A 15,956-nucleotide genomic window follows, 5' to 3' on the forward strand; every position below is an offset into this window, starting at 1 on the left:
GAGGGAGCCGGCGTACAGCTTCCGGGTCATGTGGCCAGCATGACTAGGCTGCTTCTGGCGAACCAGAGCAGCACACGGAAACACCATTTACCTTCCCGCGGGAGCAGTACCTATTTATCTACTTGCACTTTCACATGCTTTCAGACTGCTAGGTTGGCAGGAGCAGGGACTGAGCAACGGGAGCTCACCCCTTCACAGGGATTTGAACTGCCGACCTTCTGATCGGCAAGCCCTAGGCTCTGTGGTTTAACCCACAGTGCCACCTGCGTCCCTGGTAACTCCCATATGCTTAGTTAAAGAAATATTGAGCTGGATTTCATCAGCATAATAATGAAACCTACCCCCAATCAATGCTGATGACCACATACATGGGCGTAACCAGGATTTTTCGGGGGGGGGGGCAGGACCTATGTGATTGGTCAGTTAGTTAAGTGTTTCTATTGTTTTACTTGATGGGGGGAGGGACATCTGTCCCCAACCTTGGCTATGTCCATACCACACCACATTTAAAATCTTCCAGCTCATGGGAAGTTGACTGAGTGTGTGGTATCAGAGCCACATCAGTGCTAGGGGCGGCTGGGCTCTGATCTTGCAGGGTGCCCAGCATGATCGGAGCTCAGCCATTATTACTGTCACCCTTCATCTGTTCCAACTATCACTCCCTCCAGATCAAACCTCTTCTAGCCATCTTTAGAAAGGGAAGTAAGAGCTGCGGCTGATTGTCCTCAGGAGAAAGCATGAACGGCAGCTTGAAAAGTGTAAATAGAACCCCTGCTTAACTTTTTCCCAGATGCACCATCTGTTTAACTTCAGACATTTTTGTGGCTTTTACGCTTCGGTCATTTCCCCAATAAGTCTAGAGACTCCTGTCATGACAACCTGACGTGTGAGCATTGATTTGAATAGAGCTGTATCAGATTACATTAGCTGAAGATCTTGGCGCATTATATTTAGAGGCCTCACCCTATGCAAAATATTAAGCAAATGCCATTGAGCCAAAGCTTGGGGCAATGAAGTAAGCCAGAAGATAGCTTGACCTCAAATGGAGGAAAACTCCAGTCAAATTCTATCAAGCACGGGCTCATAATCGGGCTTGCTCAATGGCTGTGAAGGCAGCAAAGAAGGTATATTTACTGCTTCAACCGCATCCTTAATATGCTGTCTGGTGGAGCTTTTCCAAGTAGTATGGGGCCTTTTGCATTCCAGCCCAAAGGAGGTGGTAGAACTGATGGTATAATAATAATAATAATAATAATAATAATAATAATAATAATATAGGAGTTATACGTAAATCAACCAATCCTGTTATAACCAAGTTGACTTGGGTGGGTTTTTTTCTTTCAAACTTGGAATCATAACAAATTAATAAGGCATATTGATTTCATTATTGTTTTTACTGCCTTTCTTGAATTGTGTGTGCAATTGTCAGCCACATCTGTGAATATCCATTTCCAAGTTTTCAGCATCGTTCGTTACACAGAGAAGTTTTTCCAGGCATACAAATGATATCATGTGTTATGAAACTTTCATAGGCTAATAGTACAGCAGCTATAGAAACTGGCCTCTGTTCACTTTTTAATTTAACAGTGCAATTGGGCTTACTCCCAAACAAGTGAGTACTGGATTGCAGCCTGCTAGTTTAGGTAGGGTACATATCATTTTTCCTAAATTAAGATAGTTTTTTTATATATATTAATATTTTAGGAGGGGACCCCTGAAACTGAACAAAGTCCAAAGAGATACTGACATTTATAACTGCCAGAAATAGCCATATATGCGTGACAATTCTGCAAAAAGAGCAGGCAAGTGACAAAAAAATGTTATTTGCAGTTAGTTGCAGTCGTGAAGCAGGTCTCCCATTTCTGGTTACCAACCATCCATTTATTTATTCTATTGATTTTATTGGTATGGACTAGGTAACAATAATTAAAAGTAAGAATGCGTATAATTCTTCAATTGAATGAAATCTGTTTTTATTTGTCCAGACTGCCATATGACAGGTCAAATAAAATTGTTTTAATACATCTTAGAATGCACATCAACATGTCATTATATTATGGATGCAGACTGAAAGTTTGGAGTGTTGCAAATCACAAAGCTGGAAAATTAAATAATCAAAGCAAGCAATAAAGAGAGACCAAATTGATACTGATATGTAGAGAAACCATTTTAAACCATTTCATCTCACGACTTTGCTATCAATAATATTTACATTTGACAGTAAAAGTTTTTGAGTGTTCAAAAAGCGCCATATAGATTCTCTCAGTAATTCTTAAATCAGCCCTGTAAGTGTTGTTACCCCATATTTGCAAATGGAGAGCTAAGTCTGAGAAAAAGTGACTTGACTCTCTACTACACACAGAATTCATTGCCAATGAATTCTCAAAATCACAGCTCACACTCAAGCTATTACAATGCACCCCTTATATTGCTTGTGCGATATTCAGATTTGTATGAGAAATGATGGGATGTGGGTAGAGAAGGCACCTTCATGTTATACACTGGCTTGGTTCAGATGTAACAATCTTACAGCAGAGTCTTAACCATTGGGAGCCCTATTTAATTCAGTGGGGCTTACTCCCAGGAAAGTGGAGTTAGGACTGCAGCCTGATCTGATCCTGGTTTCATATCATAACTTGTAGTCTAATAAATGCTTCAGATTAAACAGGAAGCTGTGGTTTAACAAGCACTGAAGTTAGGTATAGGAGGAGAGGTTGTGGACTGAGCATCTGGGCAGAAGGTGTAACATTGTTATGTCTGAAACATGCCAGTAGAAAGAAGAGAAAGCACAAAGAAGAGCAACGAAGCATAGGTTTGAGAGGTCAAGCCTTTGTCTCACATCTGTTTCAATCAGCGCTTTTTTCATGGGAGTGTTTTTTTGGCTCTCACTCTGCCCTTCGTTCCCAAGCTGAAGAACAGTTATTTGTGTCAGCTGCAGAGTGATTTCTTCTGGCTGTTGGGTGGCCTGCTGTACCATTATTCATCAAGTTTATTCCCTAGTCACCAACTTGATGTCCAAGAAGAAGCTCAGCTAGTAAACGCAGGCATTCCTGTTGGTGCCAGTCCAAGAATTAGGACACCGTTGCTATTGAAATGGCTCATCATTTCAAAGCTTAATTTATATCTGCTGCATAATGATGTATGAACACTAAATATACACCTGGGAACATCAGTGCTGAAATGTAACATTAGAGAAGTACAAAACGTTAATCCTTCCAGTGCTAAATGAAAGTTGCCAGGGCTCTTTGCCTGAAAGCCATTTCCTGTTATATTTATTTACACGCTTGCCTTCTACTCTGATAACTGTTTGGTATTATCCAGTAGGTGAGGGAAAGAGAATTTGCACTGTGCATTTTCAAAAACACCTGTTGTCAAATATTCCAAGGCTGAACCATGTAATAAAGACAAGTTAGAGACTTATTTCAAATGTTATTGAATTCCATGAGATTGTTTAGTATTTTTTCCACCAATGCAAGATATAGTTAACGGGTGCCCCTATCTTATGGATCAAACTGCGGCAAGGCCAGCATCAGAGTGCAATCCATCATATTCTTGGCAACTGGAAAAGAGTGCACTTGCCAGAAAAAAAATTGAACCCCATCATTTAACTATGCTATTTGGCTGAACTACATTATTTATCTATTCATTATTTATACATACAGCCCACCCTTCACCGACTGGTCCCAGGGCGGGTTAGATAAATAACCACAATTTAAACAATATACAATCCATTAAAAATCATTAGATTAAAAACTGCAGAACCAAACAGAATCACAACAATGGTGCAGCAATACAGTGGGCAGAGAAACATCCATTCACCAAAAGAGCTGACTAAAGAGGTATTGTCTCAACCTGATGCCAAAAGCTATACCACAATGGTGCAAGATGCATTTTGGAAAAATGGGCATTCCATGATGGCAATTTTCTCTACCCTTTGGTTCCATAAATACATCCTCAGCGCTCTGCCCCCCCCAAAAAAACCCTATTATTCAGAACAGTGGCTTGCACAACCCACTAAGGAATATGATATCACAATAAAATTCAAAACAGCAACAATTAATTGCACCTTAATTCAACAAAACTGATGATCCAGTGATACCAGTTTTTCAGTCTGATAATCATGGGTGCCGCCATCTTATCATGGCAACTGTTCTGAACATGGGTTGTTGGAGCAGCGACAACAGTGACACCAATTCAGTGAAAGCTGAAACCTTGACAAGCTTTGGGACTCAACCCATTTGACTCATTCCCTGCAATGAACACTAGGAAATGTAGTTTCCTCTGCAAAGGGATGCGAAGTTTAGTTTCCCTCCTCCATCACAAAAGCTAAATAGTGAAAAGGAAACTGAGTAGCTACAACTAGCCAACCTGCAGCCATATTACTGAGAATTGCTAAGAAGAAGCCAATTTGCCAGCTTTGGCTTACGTATTTCTATTTTCCCATCACTACGCCTCCATTTTGGGGAAGGAAGGCATGGCTGCTACACTTCTAATACGAGCCCTACAGGAAGAAATCTGACAGGCAAAGCTCTCATGACCAGGACTTTAAAGAGGGGCATTTTTGAAGGAGTTTGGTGGAAGAGTTTGAGGGGGAAGCCTGGAGTGCTGTCTCATGGTGTACATTGGACCAAAAGACATGAATGGTGAGGGAGCGCTGCCACAGTCACCTGCAACACCTGTACCGTGTCTGCCTTCCTGCCTGGCAACATGCAAAACTAACCTGCAGCAAGTTCAAGCTGGTTCCCCTGCTGGAAGAGAAAGGTACTGAAACTTGAGGCCTGCCTATCCACGCATGGTGCTAGAGGGCTCCAGACTATCTCAAGACAAAGTCCTCCATGATATTCTTGCAGAGATGATGGTAAAATGTGGGCTGGATGAGGTAACTGGTAGGTGGATTTGTAGCTAGCTGGCTGACCAAACCCAAAGAGTGCTCACTAATGGTTTCTCACCATCCTGGAAAAAATGGACATTGTTGTTCAACTTATTTAAGAATGGCTTGGATGAGGTACTGAAGGGATGGTTCATTAAATTAGCAGATGACAGTCACCTGTTATGCATGCTTTAGTTGAAATTCCTGCATTGCAGGGGATTGGACTAGATGACATTTGGATCCCTTCCAATTCTGTGATTCTAAAGAAGACTGTAGTATTGTCAATAGGACCTTCTCTGTTAATCATCCTCACAGGTTGATATGAAATGAGTTACCCCTTCAGATACTTGAGGCCCACCTCATTTAGGGATTTATATGTCAATATTAGAACCTTGAACAGGTGATGGTGGTGAATGAGCAATCAAGGCAGATCCTTTAGGACCACATGATATGAGTCCAACCAAACATACCAGTAGCCTAGTTGCTGGATTCTGTGCTAGTTGCAGCTTCCAAACCATCTTTAAGGGTAGCCCATAAAGGATGTTGTTCCTGTAGCCTAATAAAAACCCAAGCAATGTGGAGCGCGGCTAGAATCAGTACAACAAATCTTGTGTGGGAAGTCAGCAAGAGGAACACATTGGTGCCGCAGCACCAACAGGCAGCTGAAGCTCTGAATCTTTATGCTAGCTCTCACAATTTGGGTCACGGTGGGGTGGTTTATGAGAATCAGCTGTTATATAGGTAGGGCTGTTATATAGTCCAGTCCCATGGACTGCTAGAATATCAAACCTATCCATTCTGAAGGAAATCAGCCCTGAGTGCTCACTGAAAGGACATATCCTGAAGCTGAGGCTCCAATACTTTGGTCACCTCATGAGAAGAGAAGACTCCCTGGAAAAGACCCTGATGTTGGGAAAGATTGAGAGCACAAGGAGAAGGGGACGACGGAGGACGAGATGGTTGGACAGTGTTCTCAAAGCTACCAGCATGAGTTTGACCAAACTGAGGGAGGCAGTGGAAGACAGGAGTGCCTGGCATCACTGGTGAAGAGGGGTGTGGGGGAGCATACTGCCCCCGGCATCACGATCCCAGTGGGGTGCCATTGCGGCTGCCCCCCCCACACTGGGCGCCACGTCCCCAGGATATGCACCATGCCCTGTGGGCGGCACATCACGCCTCCAGGAAGTGCGCCACACCCCCAGGACATGTGCCACACCCCCAGACATGCGCCAGCCACGCCCCTGCCTGCTCTCCGCCCCCCGGTGCTGGAGCATGAAGCTCCGCCACTGCTTGGCATGCTCTGGTCCATGGGGTCATGAAGAGTTGGACACGACTAAACAACAACAACAACAATAGCTAGGGCAGATGGTTATATCAAATAAACCAGACTTGCACCACATAAGCTGAATGCAGCAACCTGGTCATGTATGTGATTTGCTAATTGCTTGGTAGTTTATTTGTTTTGCATTCTTTGGCATCTAGCAAAAGCAAGCTAGGTATGGTGCCTGTGGGGATGGTCTACTTGACTGGCTTTGTATAGCTTAATGGGGTGTCACAGTTTGCTTTTTTATTTAATTACCAATTAATTGCCAAGGTAGCTTCTTTGATTGTTTTTAGGCATCAAGTAAAGGTAAAGGTAAAAGTATCCCTGACCGTTAGGTCCCGTTGCAGAATGAAGTTGCATTGCACAAACATTTTCACCCTCCCCCCACATACCCCTTTGCAAGCTTGTTCAGATATGGGCAGGTGAGAGTGGAAATGGTATTTTGTTCCCTTTGCTGGGTAATCTGGGCTGATGCCCCCTTCCCATGCAGGACAGGCATGTCAGAAACATAGGCCTGGTCGACAGAGAAATGGGGGTGTGCTCCTTCTTTCGCATCTCCCTCATTCAGACAAAGTAATGGAGGGGGGCTTTGTTTACCCCCATTGATGTAATTGTTTAGCCCGTTGTAACATGGTATCAGGGGACGCGGGTGGCACTGTGGGTTAAACCACAGAGCCTAGGACTTGCCGATCGGAAGGTCGGCGGTTTGAATCCCCACGATGGGGTGAGCTCCCGTTGCTCGGTCCCTGCTCCTGCCAACCTAGCAGTTCAAAAGCACGTCAGAGTGCAAGTAGATAAATAGGTACCACTCCGGTGGGAAGGTAAACAGCGTTTCCGTGCGCTGCTCTGGTTTGCCAGAAGCAGCTTAGTCATGCTGGCCACATGACCTAGAAGCTGCATGCCGGCTCCATCAGCCAGTAAAGCAAGATGAGCACCGCAGCCCCAGAGTCATCCGTGACTGGACCTAACGGTCAGGGGTCCCTTTACCTTTACCTTTAAGATTAATAAAACAAAGGGCACATCATCAACATGCTGAATGAAATTGCCACTTGCTTTTCTTCTTTTCTTTTCAGGAGGCTACATTATTCTGTGATTTATAAGGTTTTGAATAAAAACCCATAAAGAGTATGAGTGCTTTATTCATCTGCATGACATTTTCCTTATTATTTCATTATATTCTTAAGATGGTTGCATACTTACATTAACTAATGTGAAAAGAGGGAAGAACTTTAAGCATTCTTTATTTGGCAGTTCATATTAATGGTTTGGGCATTCAATCTGAGAGAAAGTTGACTTTGCCTACTTTCTGTTTTGTCTAGTACCTAGATGAAATACGAATAAGGATCCTCTCTTGATGCACATTTTATATATTAGTGGCTTAAACTATGCACTTTCATGTTGGTGTGAAATCCAAAATACATAGCTTTGTCATGGGTAAATTCCATGCTATTCTGTACTCTTGCAATCTGCTTTATAGAGCACAGATCTAACTGGAAACAGAAATCCCCCACATGTTCCAGCTTTGGAAATCTGTAATGTTAATCATGAGAAAATCCAGACATGCTGATAGAGATGATGTCACACTTTTGCCCCCTATTCATTTGAAATACAAGGTTGAAGCAGGCAAATTGATTTCTGTAAACTGCCCTAGATGACTTGAGCTAGCAAAATTTCTAATAGCAGATACTTCTCAGAAGCCTCCCGATTAGCCTAAGAGATTTAAAGTGATTTTTTTAAATAAGTGACAGAGCAAATGGTCAAAGTTTGGCTTCTTCTTCAGCGTCTGACTCTTTAAGCGGAGGTTCGTCTTACATCTTGTAATACTTTCTGGCTATCAGATGAATCTGTTTGGTATATCAGAGCAGGGCTGTCCCTAAGGAGGGGTTAAATGGGGCAACTGCCATCAGCCCTGTTCTCATCTAGGCCTGCACAACTTGTAACCTGTTAGCTGAATGAATGCAGCCCACCAGCCATGTCCTGTATCCCGATAGGCACAACCCACATGCTTCTGCAGGTTCAAGCAACCAATCAAAATTAGAGTCATCCATGAGCTGCCATACCTGACCAAGTAGGTGGTTTCCAGCTTAGTGGGTCATAAGCTTTTTCATGCCTCTTTTAAGACAAGTGGGGTTTGTGGTGTGCAAATGAGATTATCTGAAGCCATAACCAAAAAAAAATAGAAAATATATGTATAAGGGGTTGTTTTGATGCAACTTAGTGAAACTTTCAAAATTACTATTTTAAGTATCTGGAAGTCAGGTGCAAATGTTAAATACACCCATAGAACAAGGTGTATCAACAACTGAACCAGCATAGCACACACAGTTTATATTTTATTAGACCTGCAGAGATGGTCTGCCATACCAGAATAAGTCTTTTGAATCAGGCTGACACTGTGTTTAGCACTGGGACCTTCACAGTAGGACGGAGCTAAATGCAGTTTTACATTTCATATAGTTTTGTAAAGAATTTACTTAAGAATGTACAGTGGGACCTCTGGATGCGAACGGGATCTGTTCCGGAGCCCCGTTCACATCCAGAAGCAAACGTAACTAGTGGCAACACATCTGCACATCCGCGCATCGCTTTTCGCCGCTTCTGCGAAATGAGCGCATGAGCGTGACGTCATTTTGAGCGCATGTGCGAGCGGCAAAACCCGGAAGTAACGTGCTCCATTACTTCCAGGTTGCCGCGGAGCGCAACTCGAACGCGCTCAACATGAAGCATATTCAACCCGAGGTATGACTGTATTTTGATATGACATAAAACTAGTTATTTAAAATTTTAAACGATGATGCTGTCAAGGTGCTACACTCAATATGCCAGCAAATTTGGAAAACTCAGCAGTGGCCAGAGGATTGGAGAAGATCAGTCTACATCCCAATCCCAAAGAAGGGCAGTGCCAAAGAATGCTCCAACTACCGCACAATTGCACTCATTTCACACACTAGCAAGGTTATGCTTAAAATTCTACAAGGCAGGCTTAAGCAGTATGTGGACCGAGAACTCCCAGAGGTGCAAGCTGGATTTCGAAGGGGCAGAGGAACCAGAGACCAAATTGCAAACATGCGCTGGATTATGGAGAAAGCTAGAGAGTCCCAGAAAGACATCTACTTCTGCTTCATTGACTATGCAAAAGCCTTTGACTGTGTCGACCACAGCAAACTATGGCAAGTTCTTAAAGAAATGGGAGTGCCTGATCACCTCATCTGTCTCCTGAGAAATCTCTATGTGGGACAAGAAGCTACAGTTATAACTAGATATGGAACAACTGATTGGTTCAAAATTGGGAAAGGAGTACGGCAAGGCTGTATATTGTCTCCCTGCTTATTTAACTTATATGCAGAATTCATCATGCGAAAGGCTGGGCTGGATGAATCCCAAGCCAGAATTAAGATCGCCGGAAGAAATATCAACAACCTCAGATATGCAGATGACACAACCTTGATGGCAGAAAGTGAGGAGGAATTAAGGAACCTTTTAATGAGGGTGAAAGAGGAGAGCACAAAATATGGTCTGAAGCTCAACATCAAAAAAACTAAGATCATGGCCACTGGTCCCATCACCTCCTGGCAAATAGAAGGGGAAGAAATGGAGGCAGTGAGAGATTTTACTTTTTTGGGCTCCATGATCACTGCAGATGGTGACAGCAGTCACGAAATTAAAAGACGCCTGCTCCTTGGGAGAAAGGCGATGGCAAACCTAGACAGCATCTTAAAAAGCAGAGACATCACCTTGCCAGCAAAGGTCCGTATAGTTAAAGCCATGGTTTTCCCAGTAGTGATGTATGGAAGTGAGAGCTGGACCATCAATAAGGCTGATCAACGAAGAATGGATGCTTTTGAATTATGGTGTTGGAGGAGACTCTTGAGAGTCCCATGGACTGCAAGAAGATCAAACGTATCCATTCTGAAGGAAATCAGCCCTGAGTGCTCACTGGAAGGACAGATCCTGAAGCTGAGGCTCCAATACTTTGGCCACCTCATGAGAAGAGAAGACTCCCTGGAAAAGACCCTGATGTTGGGAAAGATTGAGGGCACAAGGAGAAGGGGACGACTGAGGATGAGATGGTTGGACAGTGTTCTCGAAACTACAAACACGAGCCTGACCAAACTGCGGGAGGCAGTGGAAGACAGGAGTGCCTGGCGTGCTCTGGTCCATGGGGTCACGAAGAGTCGGACACGACTAAACGACTAAACAACAACAAAAACTAGTTAATGCCAGACAGTATTCAATTCCCATAGACCAGCCACGTCCAACTCCCAAGACACTCCGATCTACTCACAGTATAAAAAGACCAGCTGTGATCTACCCATTGTCATTGCCAGGAGTTGTTGAGCTTTTTTTAGGGGAGGGGAGGCCAAAGGCGATCACACTAAACTTCATACCACCATCTACCTGTTGGACATGATGCCTGCCATAGACTAATACGGTGGCATATTTCTCTAAACAGAGTAATACACATGAACCACAGAGTTTTGCAAACATATAAGGAGCACCACACAAAGCATAAAAGAATCTCTAGGTGATTCAGGGAAGCAAGCTACATAGTACATGGAAATGGGGGAAACCAGCTCTCTAGAAAATGTTATCAGAGTCCTCAAATTTGTTTAGCGTATTATTAATGTAGAACTGTCAGTGTGCATAAAAAAAGAAAAAGACAGGTCCCTGTTCCTATGAGCCTACAAATCTAAATTTCAATAGGCGCAACAGGAAAGAAAGAGGAGGAACATGGAACATGGAGACAGGTGGAACAGGAAATAAATACACAAGTTTAGTTGCATATATTCAGGCTTAATTTTGCTGGGAACAAAGGGGAAATTCTCGTGGGTGAGATGGGTTTTGAAGAAGGGATTTGAAGTAGTTTAAAGGTAAATGTAAAGGGACCCCTGACCATTAGGTCCAATCGTGACCGACTCTGGGGTTGCGGCACTCATCTCGCTTTACTGGCTGAGGGAGCCGGCGTACAGGTTCTGGGTCATGTGGCCAGCATGACTAAGCCACTTCTGGTAAACCAGAGCAGCGCACGGAAATGCCGTTTACCTTCCCGCCGGAGCAGTACCTATTTATCTACTTGCACTTTGATGTGCTTTCGAACTGCTAGGTTGGCAGGAGCAGGGACTGAGCAATGGGAGCTCACCCCGTCACAGGGATTCGAACCGCCGACCTTCTGATCGGCAAGTCCTAGGCTCTGTGGTTTAACCCACAGCGCCACCCGCGTCCCTTGAAGTAGTATAATCTAGTTCAAAGGTAGGCAGAGTAGTGTTCTGCAGACATTGTTGCCTACAACTCCCATCATCCCCTAAAAATTGCCATGCTGGTTTGGGCTCATAGGGGTTGTAGTCTAGCAACATTTGGAAGGCACCACAATTACCACTCCTGATCTAGTTGTTCTCAGAGAGAATTACAAGCATAAGAGGCAGCAAAGGAGAGTGTGTGGCATGTAAAGAACATTTGGAGAGCCAATAGAAGATGTGGAGAATAGAAAGTCAGGGCAAGGGTATTTGAGAAGCCAAAGAGGGTTTTCAGTGTAAGAATGCGGACTTCATAGGCATGCCTGGACTGAAGAGAGGTGTGGATAAGAAACCCCCGTAGGGTTTTAATGAGTGGCGCCACATGTTCTGAACGATGAGACTGGCGAAATATTTCATTTCATGTCAAGTATTTCTATATCATTTTTAATCAGAAAAATCCACAAAGCGGATCACAGATATTTTAGCAGCAGAATTCTAGGGGATGATTGAGGTCTGACAACTGAAAGGCAAGCAAAATGGTTGCACAGTAGTGGAAACAGGAGACAAATCACTCGTCGTCCTTTTTCTTTAAAGTTGGGATGGAAATCCACCTTACTTATTGGGCAAGAAGCTTCAGTTCTAGCTGTTTCAGAAGAAGTGGACTGGAGAGTGGGGAATAGATATTTCATCAGAATATAAATAATGAGCCATCCTATACAACCATGTATATTTGTGTAGCTTGGGTTGAAACCAGCCAAATTACTTGCCCTCACTATTACAGCAAATAGTAGAATGTTAGAGATCTGGTAGCTAGAAACCTTCATGGTTTTCAAACTAAGGGACTAACTGCATTTCTGCGCAAGCACATAGTGCAAGGACCATCATTGGCTTTTGTAAAAAACAAAGCAGTGGGGATTCTGAGCAGTGAAGCAGTGGATTGAGGGGCTACCTAGCCTTTGACCCACCCACTGTTTCCCACTCCATATTGTTGTCATCAAATTGATTCTCTCTCTCTGTCTCTCTCTCTGTCTCTCTCTCTCTCTCTCTCTCTCTCTCTCTCTCTCTCTCTCTCTCTCTCTCTCTCTCATTGAAACCCCTCAAAATCCAGATGTGCACCTACTTTAAGGTATTTATGTCCTATGTCATCCTTTACCTCTCAGAGTGACTTACAGGATCAGTACTAAGAATATAAAAAAGCCTGCTGGATCAAGCCAATGGCCCATCTAACCTAACATCCTGTTTTCACAGTGGCTGACTATATGGCTGTGGGAAACCAGAATCCTATTCTCACAGTCGCCCATCTATAGTCTCATGTGGGTAAAGGTAAAGGACCCCTGGACGGTTAAGTCCCGTCACAGGTGACTATGGGGTTGTGGCGCTCATCTCGCTTTCAGGTTGAGGGAGCCAGAGTTTGTCCACAGACAGCTTTCTGGGTCATGTGGCCAGCATGACTAAACCTCTTCTGGTGCAGTGGAACACCGTGATGGAAACCAGAGCGCAAGGAAATGCCATTTACCTTCCCGCCACAATGGTACCTATTTGTCTACTTGCGCTGGTGTGCTTTCAAACTGCTAGGTTGGCAGGAGCTGGGACAGAGCAATGGGAGTTCACCCCGTCGCGGGGATTCAAACCGCCAACCTTCTGATCAGCAAGCCCAAGAGGCTCAGTGGTTTAGTCCACAGTGCCACCTGCTCCTTTAGACCCATGTTAACAGGATTGGAGCACAAGAGCACTTTCTCTTCCTGTGGTTTCCGGCAGCTGGTATTCAGAAGCGTTGCACCTTTAACTGTGGAGACAGAGCATAGCTATCCTGGCTAGCAGCCATCAATACCCCTCTCCTCCGTGAGTTTGCCTAATCTTTTAAAGACTTGCAAGTTTGTGGGCATCACTGCCTCCTGTGGGAGAAAGTTTCATAGTTTTACTATGCACAGCATGAAGAAGTGCTTTCTTTTGACTGTCTCAAATATCCCAACATTCAGCTTTATGGGATGCCCACAAGTTCTTTTTTTTTTGGCGAGAGGGAGAAGAACTTTTCTGTATCCACTTTTTCCATGCCATGTATAATTCTATAAACTTCTATCATGTCACCATTTACTCACCTTTTCTCTAAACTAAAAGCACCTAGATGCTGCAACCTTTCTTCATCCCCTTGATAATTTTGATTGATCTTACTGGAACCTTTTCTAACACTACAATATCCTAAGGCAGTCCCAACCCTGAGGCTCACAACCTGGAAAGACATGGTGGACAAGGAAAAATGAGTGGAAGAGTACATTTTCTTTCAACCCTACAGGGGGGAAAGCCATGGGCAGAGATTTTGGGTAGAGAAACAGGATTAGACACTCCTTTTCCTTTCCTTCATCTGATTTTCTTTTAAATGATCAAGGGCTGGGGCACCATGGCACATATTTACAAACATCTAGTTAGTCCCTAAGTTCAATTGCATGGTGTCAGATTAGATAGCAAAGACAAAGGAGTTGGTTTATAGAGAGAAGTGGAGCAACATTAAACAGCTCTGCCCCCATTTGTTTCTCCCAGGCTGTAGCTATAGTGGCACATGCCTCTTTTTCATTGCAACACCTACAGCAGAGGAAAAATTGTCCATTTAGTAATATCCATTTTCTAGCCATTACATATTTTACCTCCTCTCTCTCTTGAAATTGGTCTTATACATGCATATTTCCAGTACTCTCTTTTGTTTTGTATTACTTGGAGTCGGCGTAGAAACAAATTAGAATGCAACTGGTCTTCAATGATTTCTGTTTTCTGCTCATTTTAGAGAAGGAAGAATGTAGGCATCTGGGTTTAATAGAATGTGATGGTGTGAATATTCAGTGACATGATTTTGTGGCTTTCACAAGATACATTGGCATATGGAGAGGTCATCTCAAAAGTATTTGTTTCAGATTAATGTACCTAAGACCCTTACCCGCATAAATTGGCAATTTGATTATCCAGTTCCAGTTCATAGGCAGACAGCCACATATGTAAGGACTTCCCCATTTTTTTCAGTGGACCTGTACAGCTTTATACATTAGTATTATTAATACTACATGCACAGAGATACCCTAACTTATAAAGTGAAAAGCCTGCTTATATGGGATCTTCCTATGCCATTTGGAGCACCTGCAGAGTGCTGAAATGAGGGTCCTCAGTTCAGAACACTAATTCTGGATTGGATATATTGAACTCAATATGATTGCTTCAGCATGTTGAAAGAACGTAAATTCAATCAGTTTAATTGAGTATTACTCATAAAGTTAGGTGTGATAGAGGTTTCTCCTGCTACATGATATGGTTGAGGCATAGATGAAAATTCAGACTTCTTTTTTCACTTATTTGTGTGTTAACTGTATAGCAGTCTTCAGAAGGATATATAATACAATGCTGTACATGTAAGTACATTTAAATGCAATGTACCTAAGACAGTCAGTCTTAGTTACATGTTATCTTCCCAAACCTATGCAAAATGTATATACAATTTTGTTCCTGTAACTTCTAATCCCACATTTAACAAGATTGCTTTATTCATTTAAAAGCATTAGCCTGTATACCAAATTCAAGATTGTGTGAAACAAAGACCTAAAACATATCTTAAATATCATAAACTGAACCATTAGCTAACCTAGTAAAAGTTTGTTTCTATCACTGTTGGTCAGTGTGAGGTGCTAGAAACCCATCCAGAAATGTAGGGGGCAACAAATGTAGAGATAAAACACAAGCATAGCTCTTTTTTTCAGCATTGCAGAAATTGGGGAGAAATGATTCTCTGTTCTCTATGGAACATATCTTGTTGTTTTGTTTACTTGAATTCGGCATATCAGTGGGTCCCTGTTTGTAGTGGGATCCAGAAAATACCTCTAGGTTTGGTTTGATGTCCTTACATTGATATTTGGTCTATTCCAACTGCCTGCCTGCAAGATTAAAATGGACTAATACAGACATCAACATTAAAAGAAGGTGAATCACAGACCATGATGAATTGTTTCTCATAAGTATTTAGACAGAGAATTGAGTAGATCAAATCTCTATTTCCCAAGACACCATGTGTTACTGTGCTATACCACAATTAAGTACAAGAATTGCTGATCTACTTTTTACCATTATCATCAGCATTGAAATATATTGTTTATTATTGTTAAATTGTTTTTAATATATATACAGTACTTACCTGTGCACAATAAACACATACTATCATAAGATCTATATATAATGCTGTTAAAATACTTTCGGATGAAAAATCTTTTTAGAGATGTGTGTCAACATCAAAATTGTCATTTAAGAATAGGTTGCCTTCCCTATTAAGCTAAATAGATAAAAATCATGGATAGAGTGACAGAAGAAAATACTGTTACATTTTATTATCATTGTGATGAAAAGAAAGAAATTAGTCTTCATTCCAGGTTTGGCAAAGTTTTTTTTGCAAGGCTAGTTTTGCAGGCTAGTTTTTGCAAGGTATCATTCATCATTGTCTCTGCTTCAATCCTATGGTGTTAAGACATTATACTTACAGGTAGGGTGTATACTA

At 42.5% G+C, this 15,956-nt stretch overlaps 2 protein-coding genes across 6 annotated transcripts in view; one reads left to right on the forward strand and one right to left on the reverse strand.

The window, feature by feature from the left end:
- Window positions 1-15,956, forward strand: part of FAM227B (family with sequence similarity 227 member B) — a 119,965-nt gene that overhangs the window by 58,816 nt on the left and 45,193 nt on the right. The gene's annotated exons all lie outside the window — the stretch shown is intronic.
- FGF7 (fibroblast growth factor 7) overlaps window positions 1-15,956 on the reverse strand; it is a 56,796-nt gene that overhangs the window by 28,577 nt on the left and 12,263 nt on the right. The window lies entirely within an intron of this gene.

Source organism: Podarcis pityusensis (genome assembly GCF_964106645.2).
Source record: "Podarcis pityusensis genome assembly, chromosome: 14".
Taxonomy (NCBI): Eukaryota; Metazoa; Chordata; class Lepidosauria; order Squamata; family Lacertidae; genus Podarcis; species Podarcis pityusensis.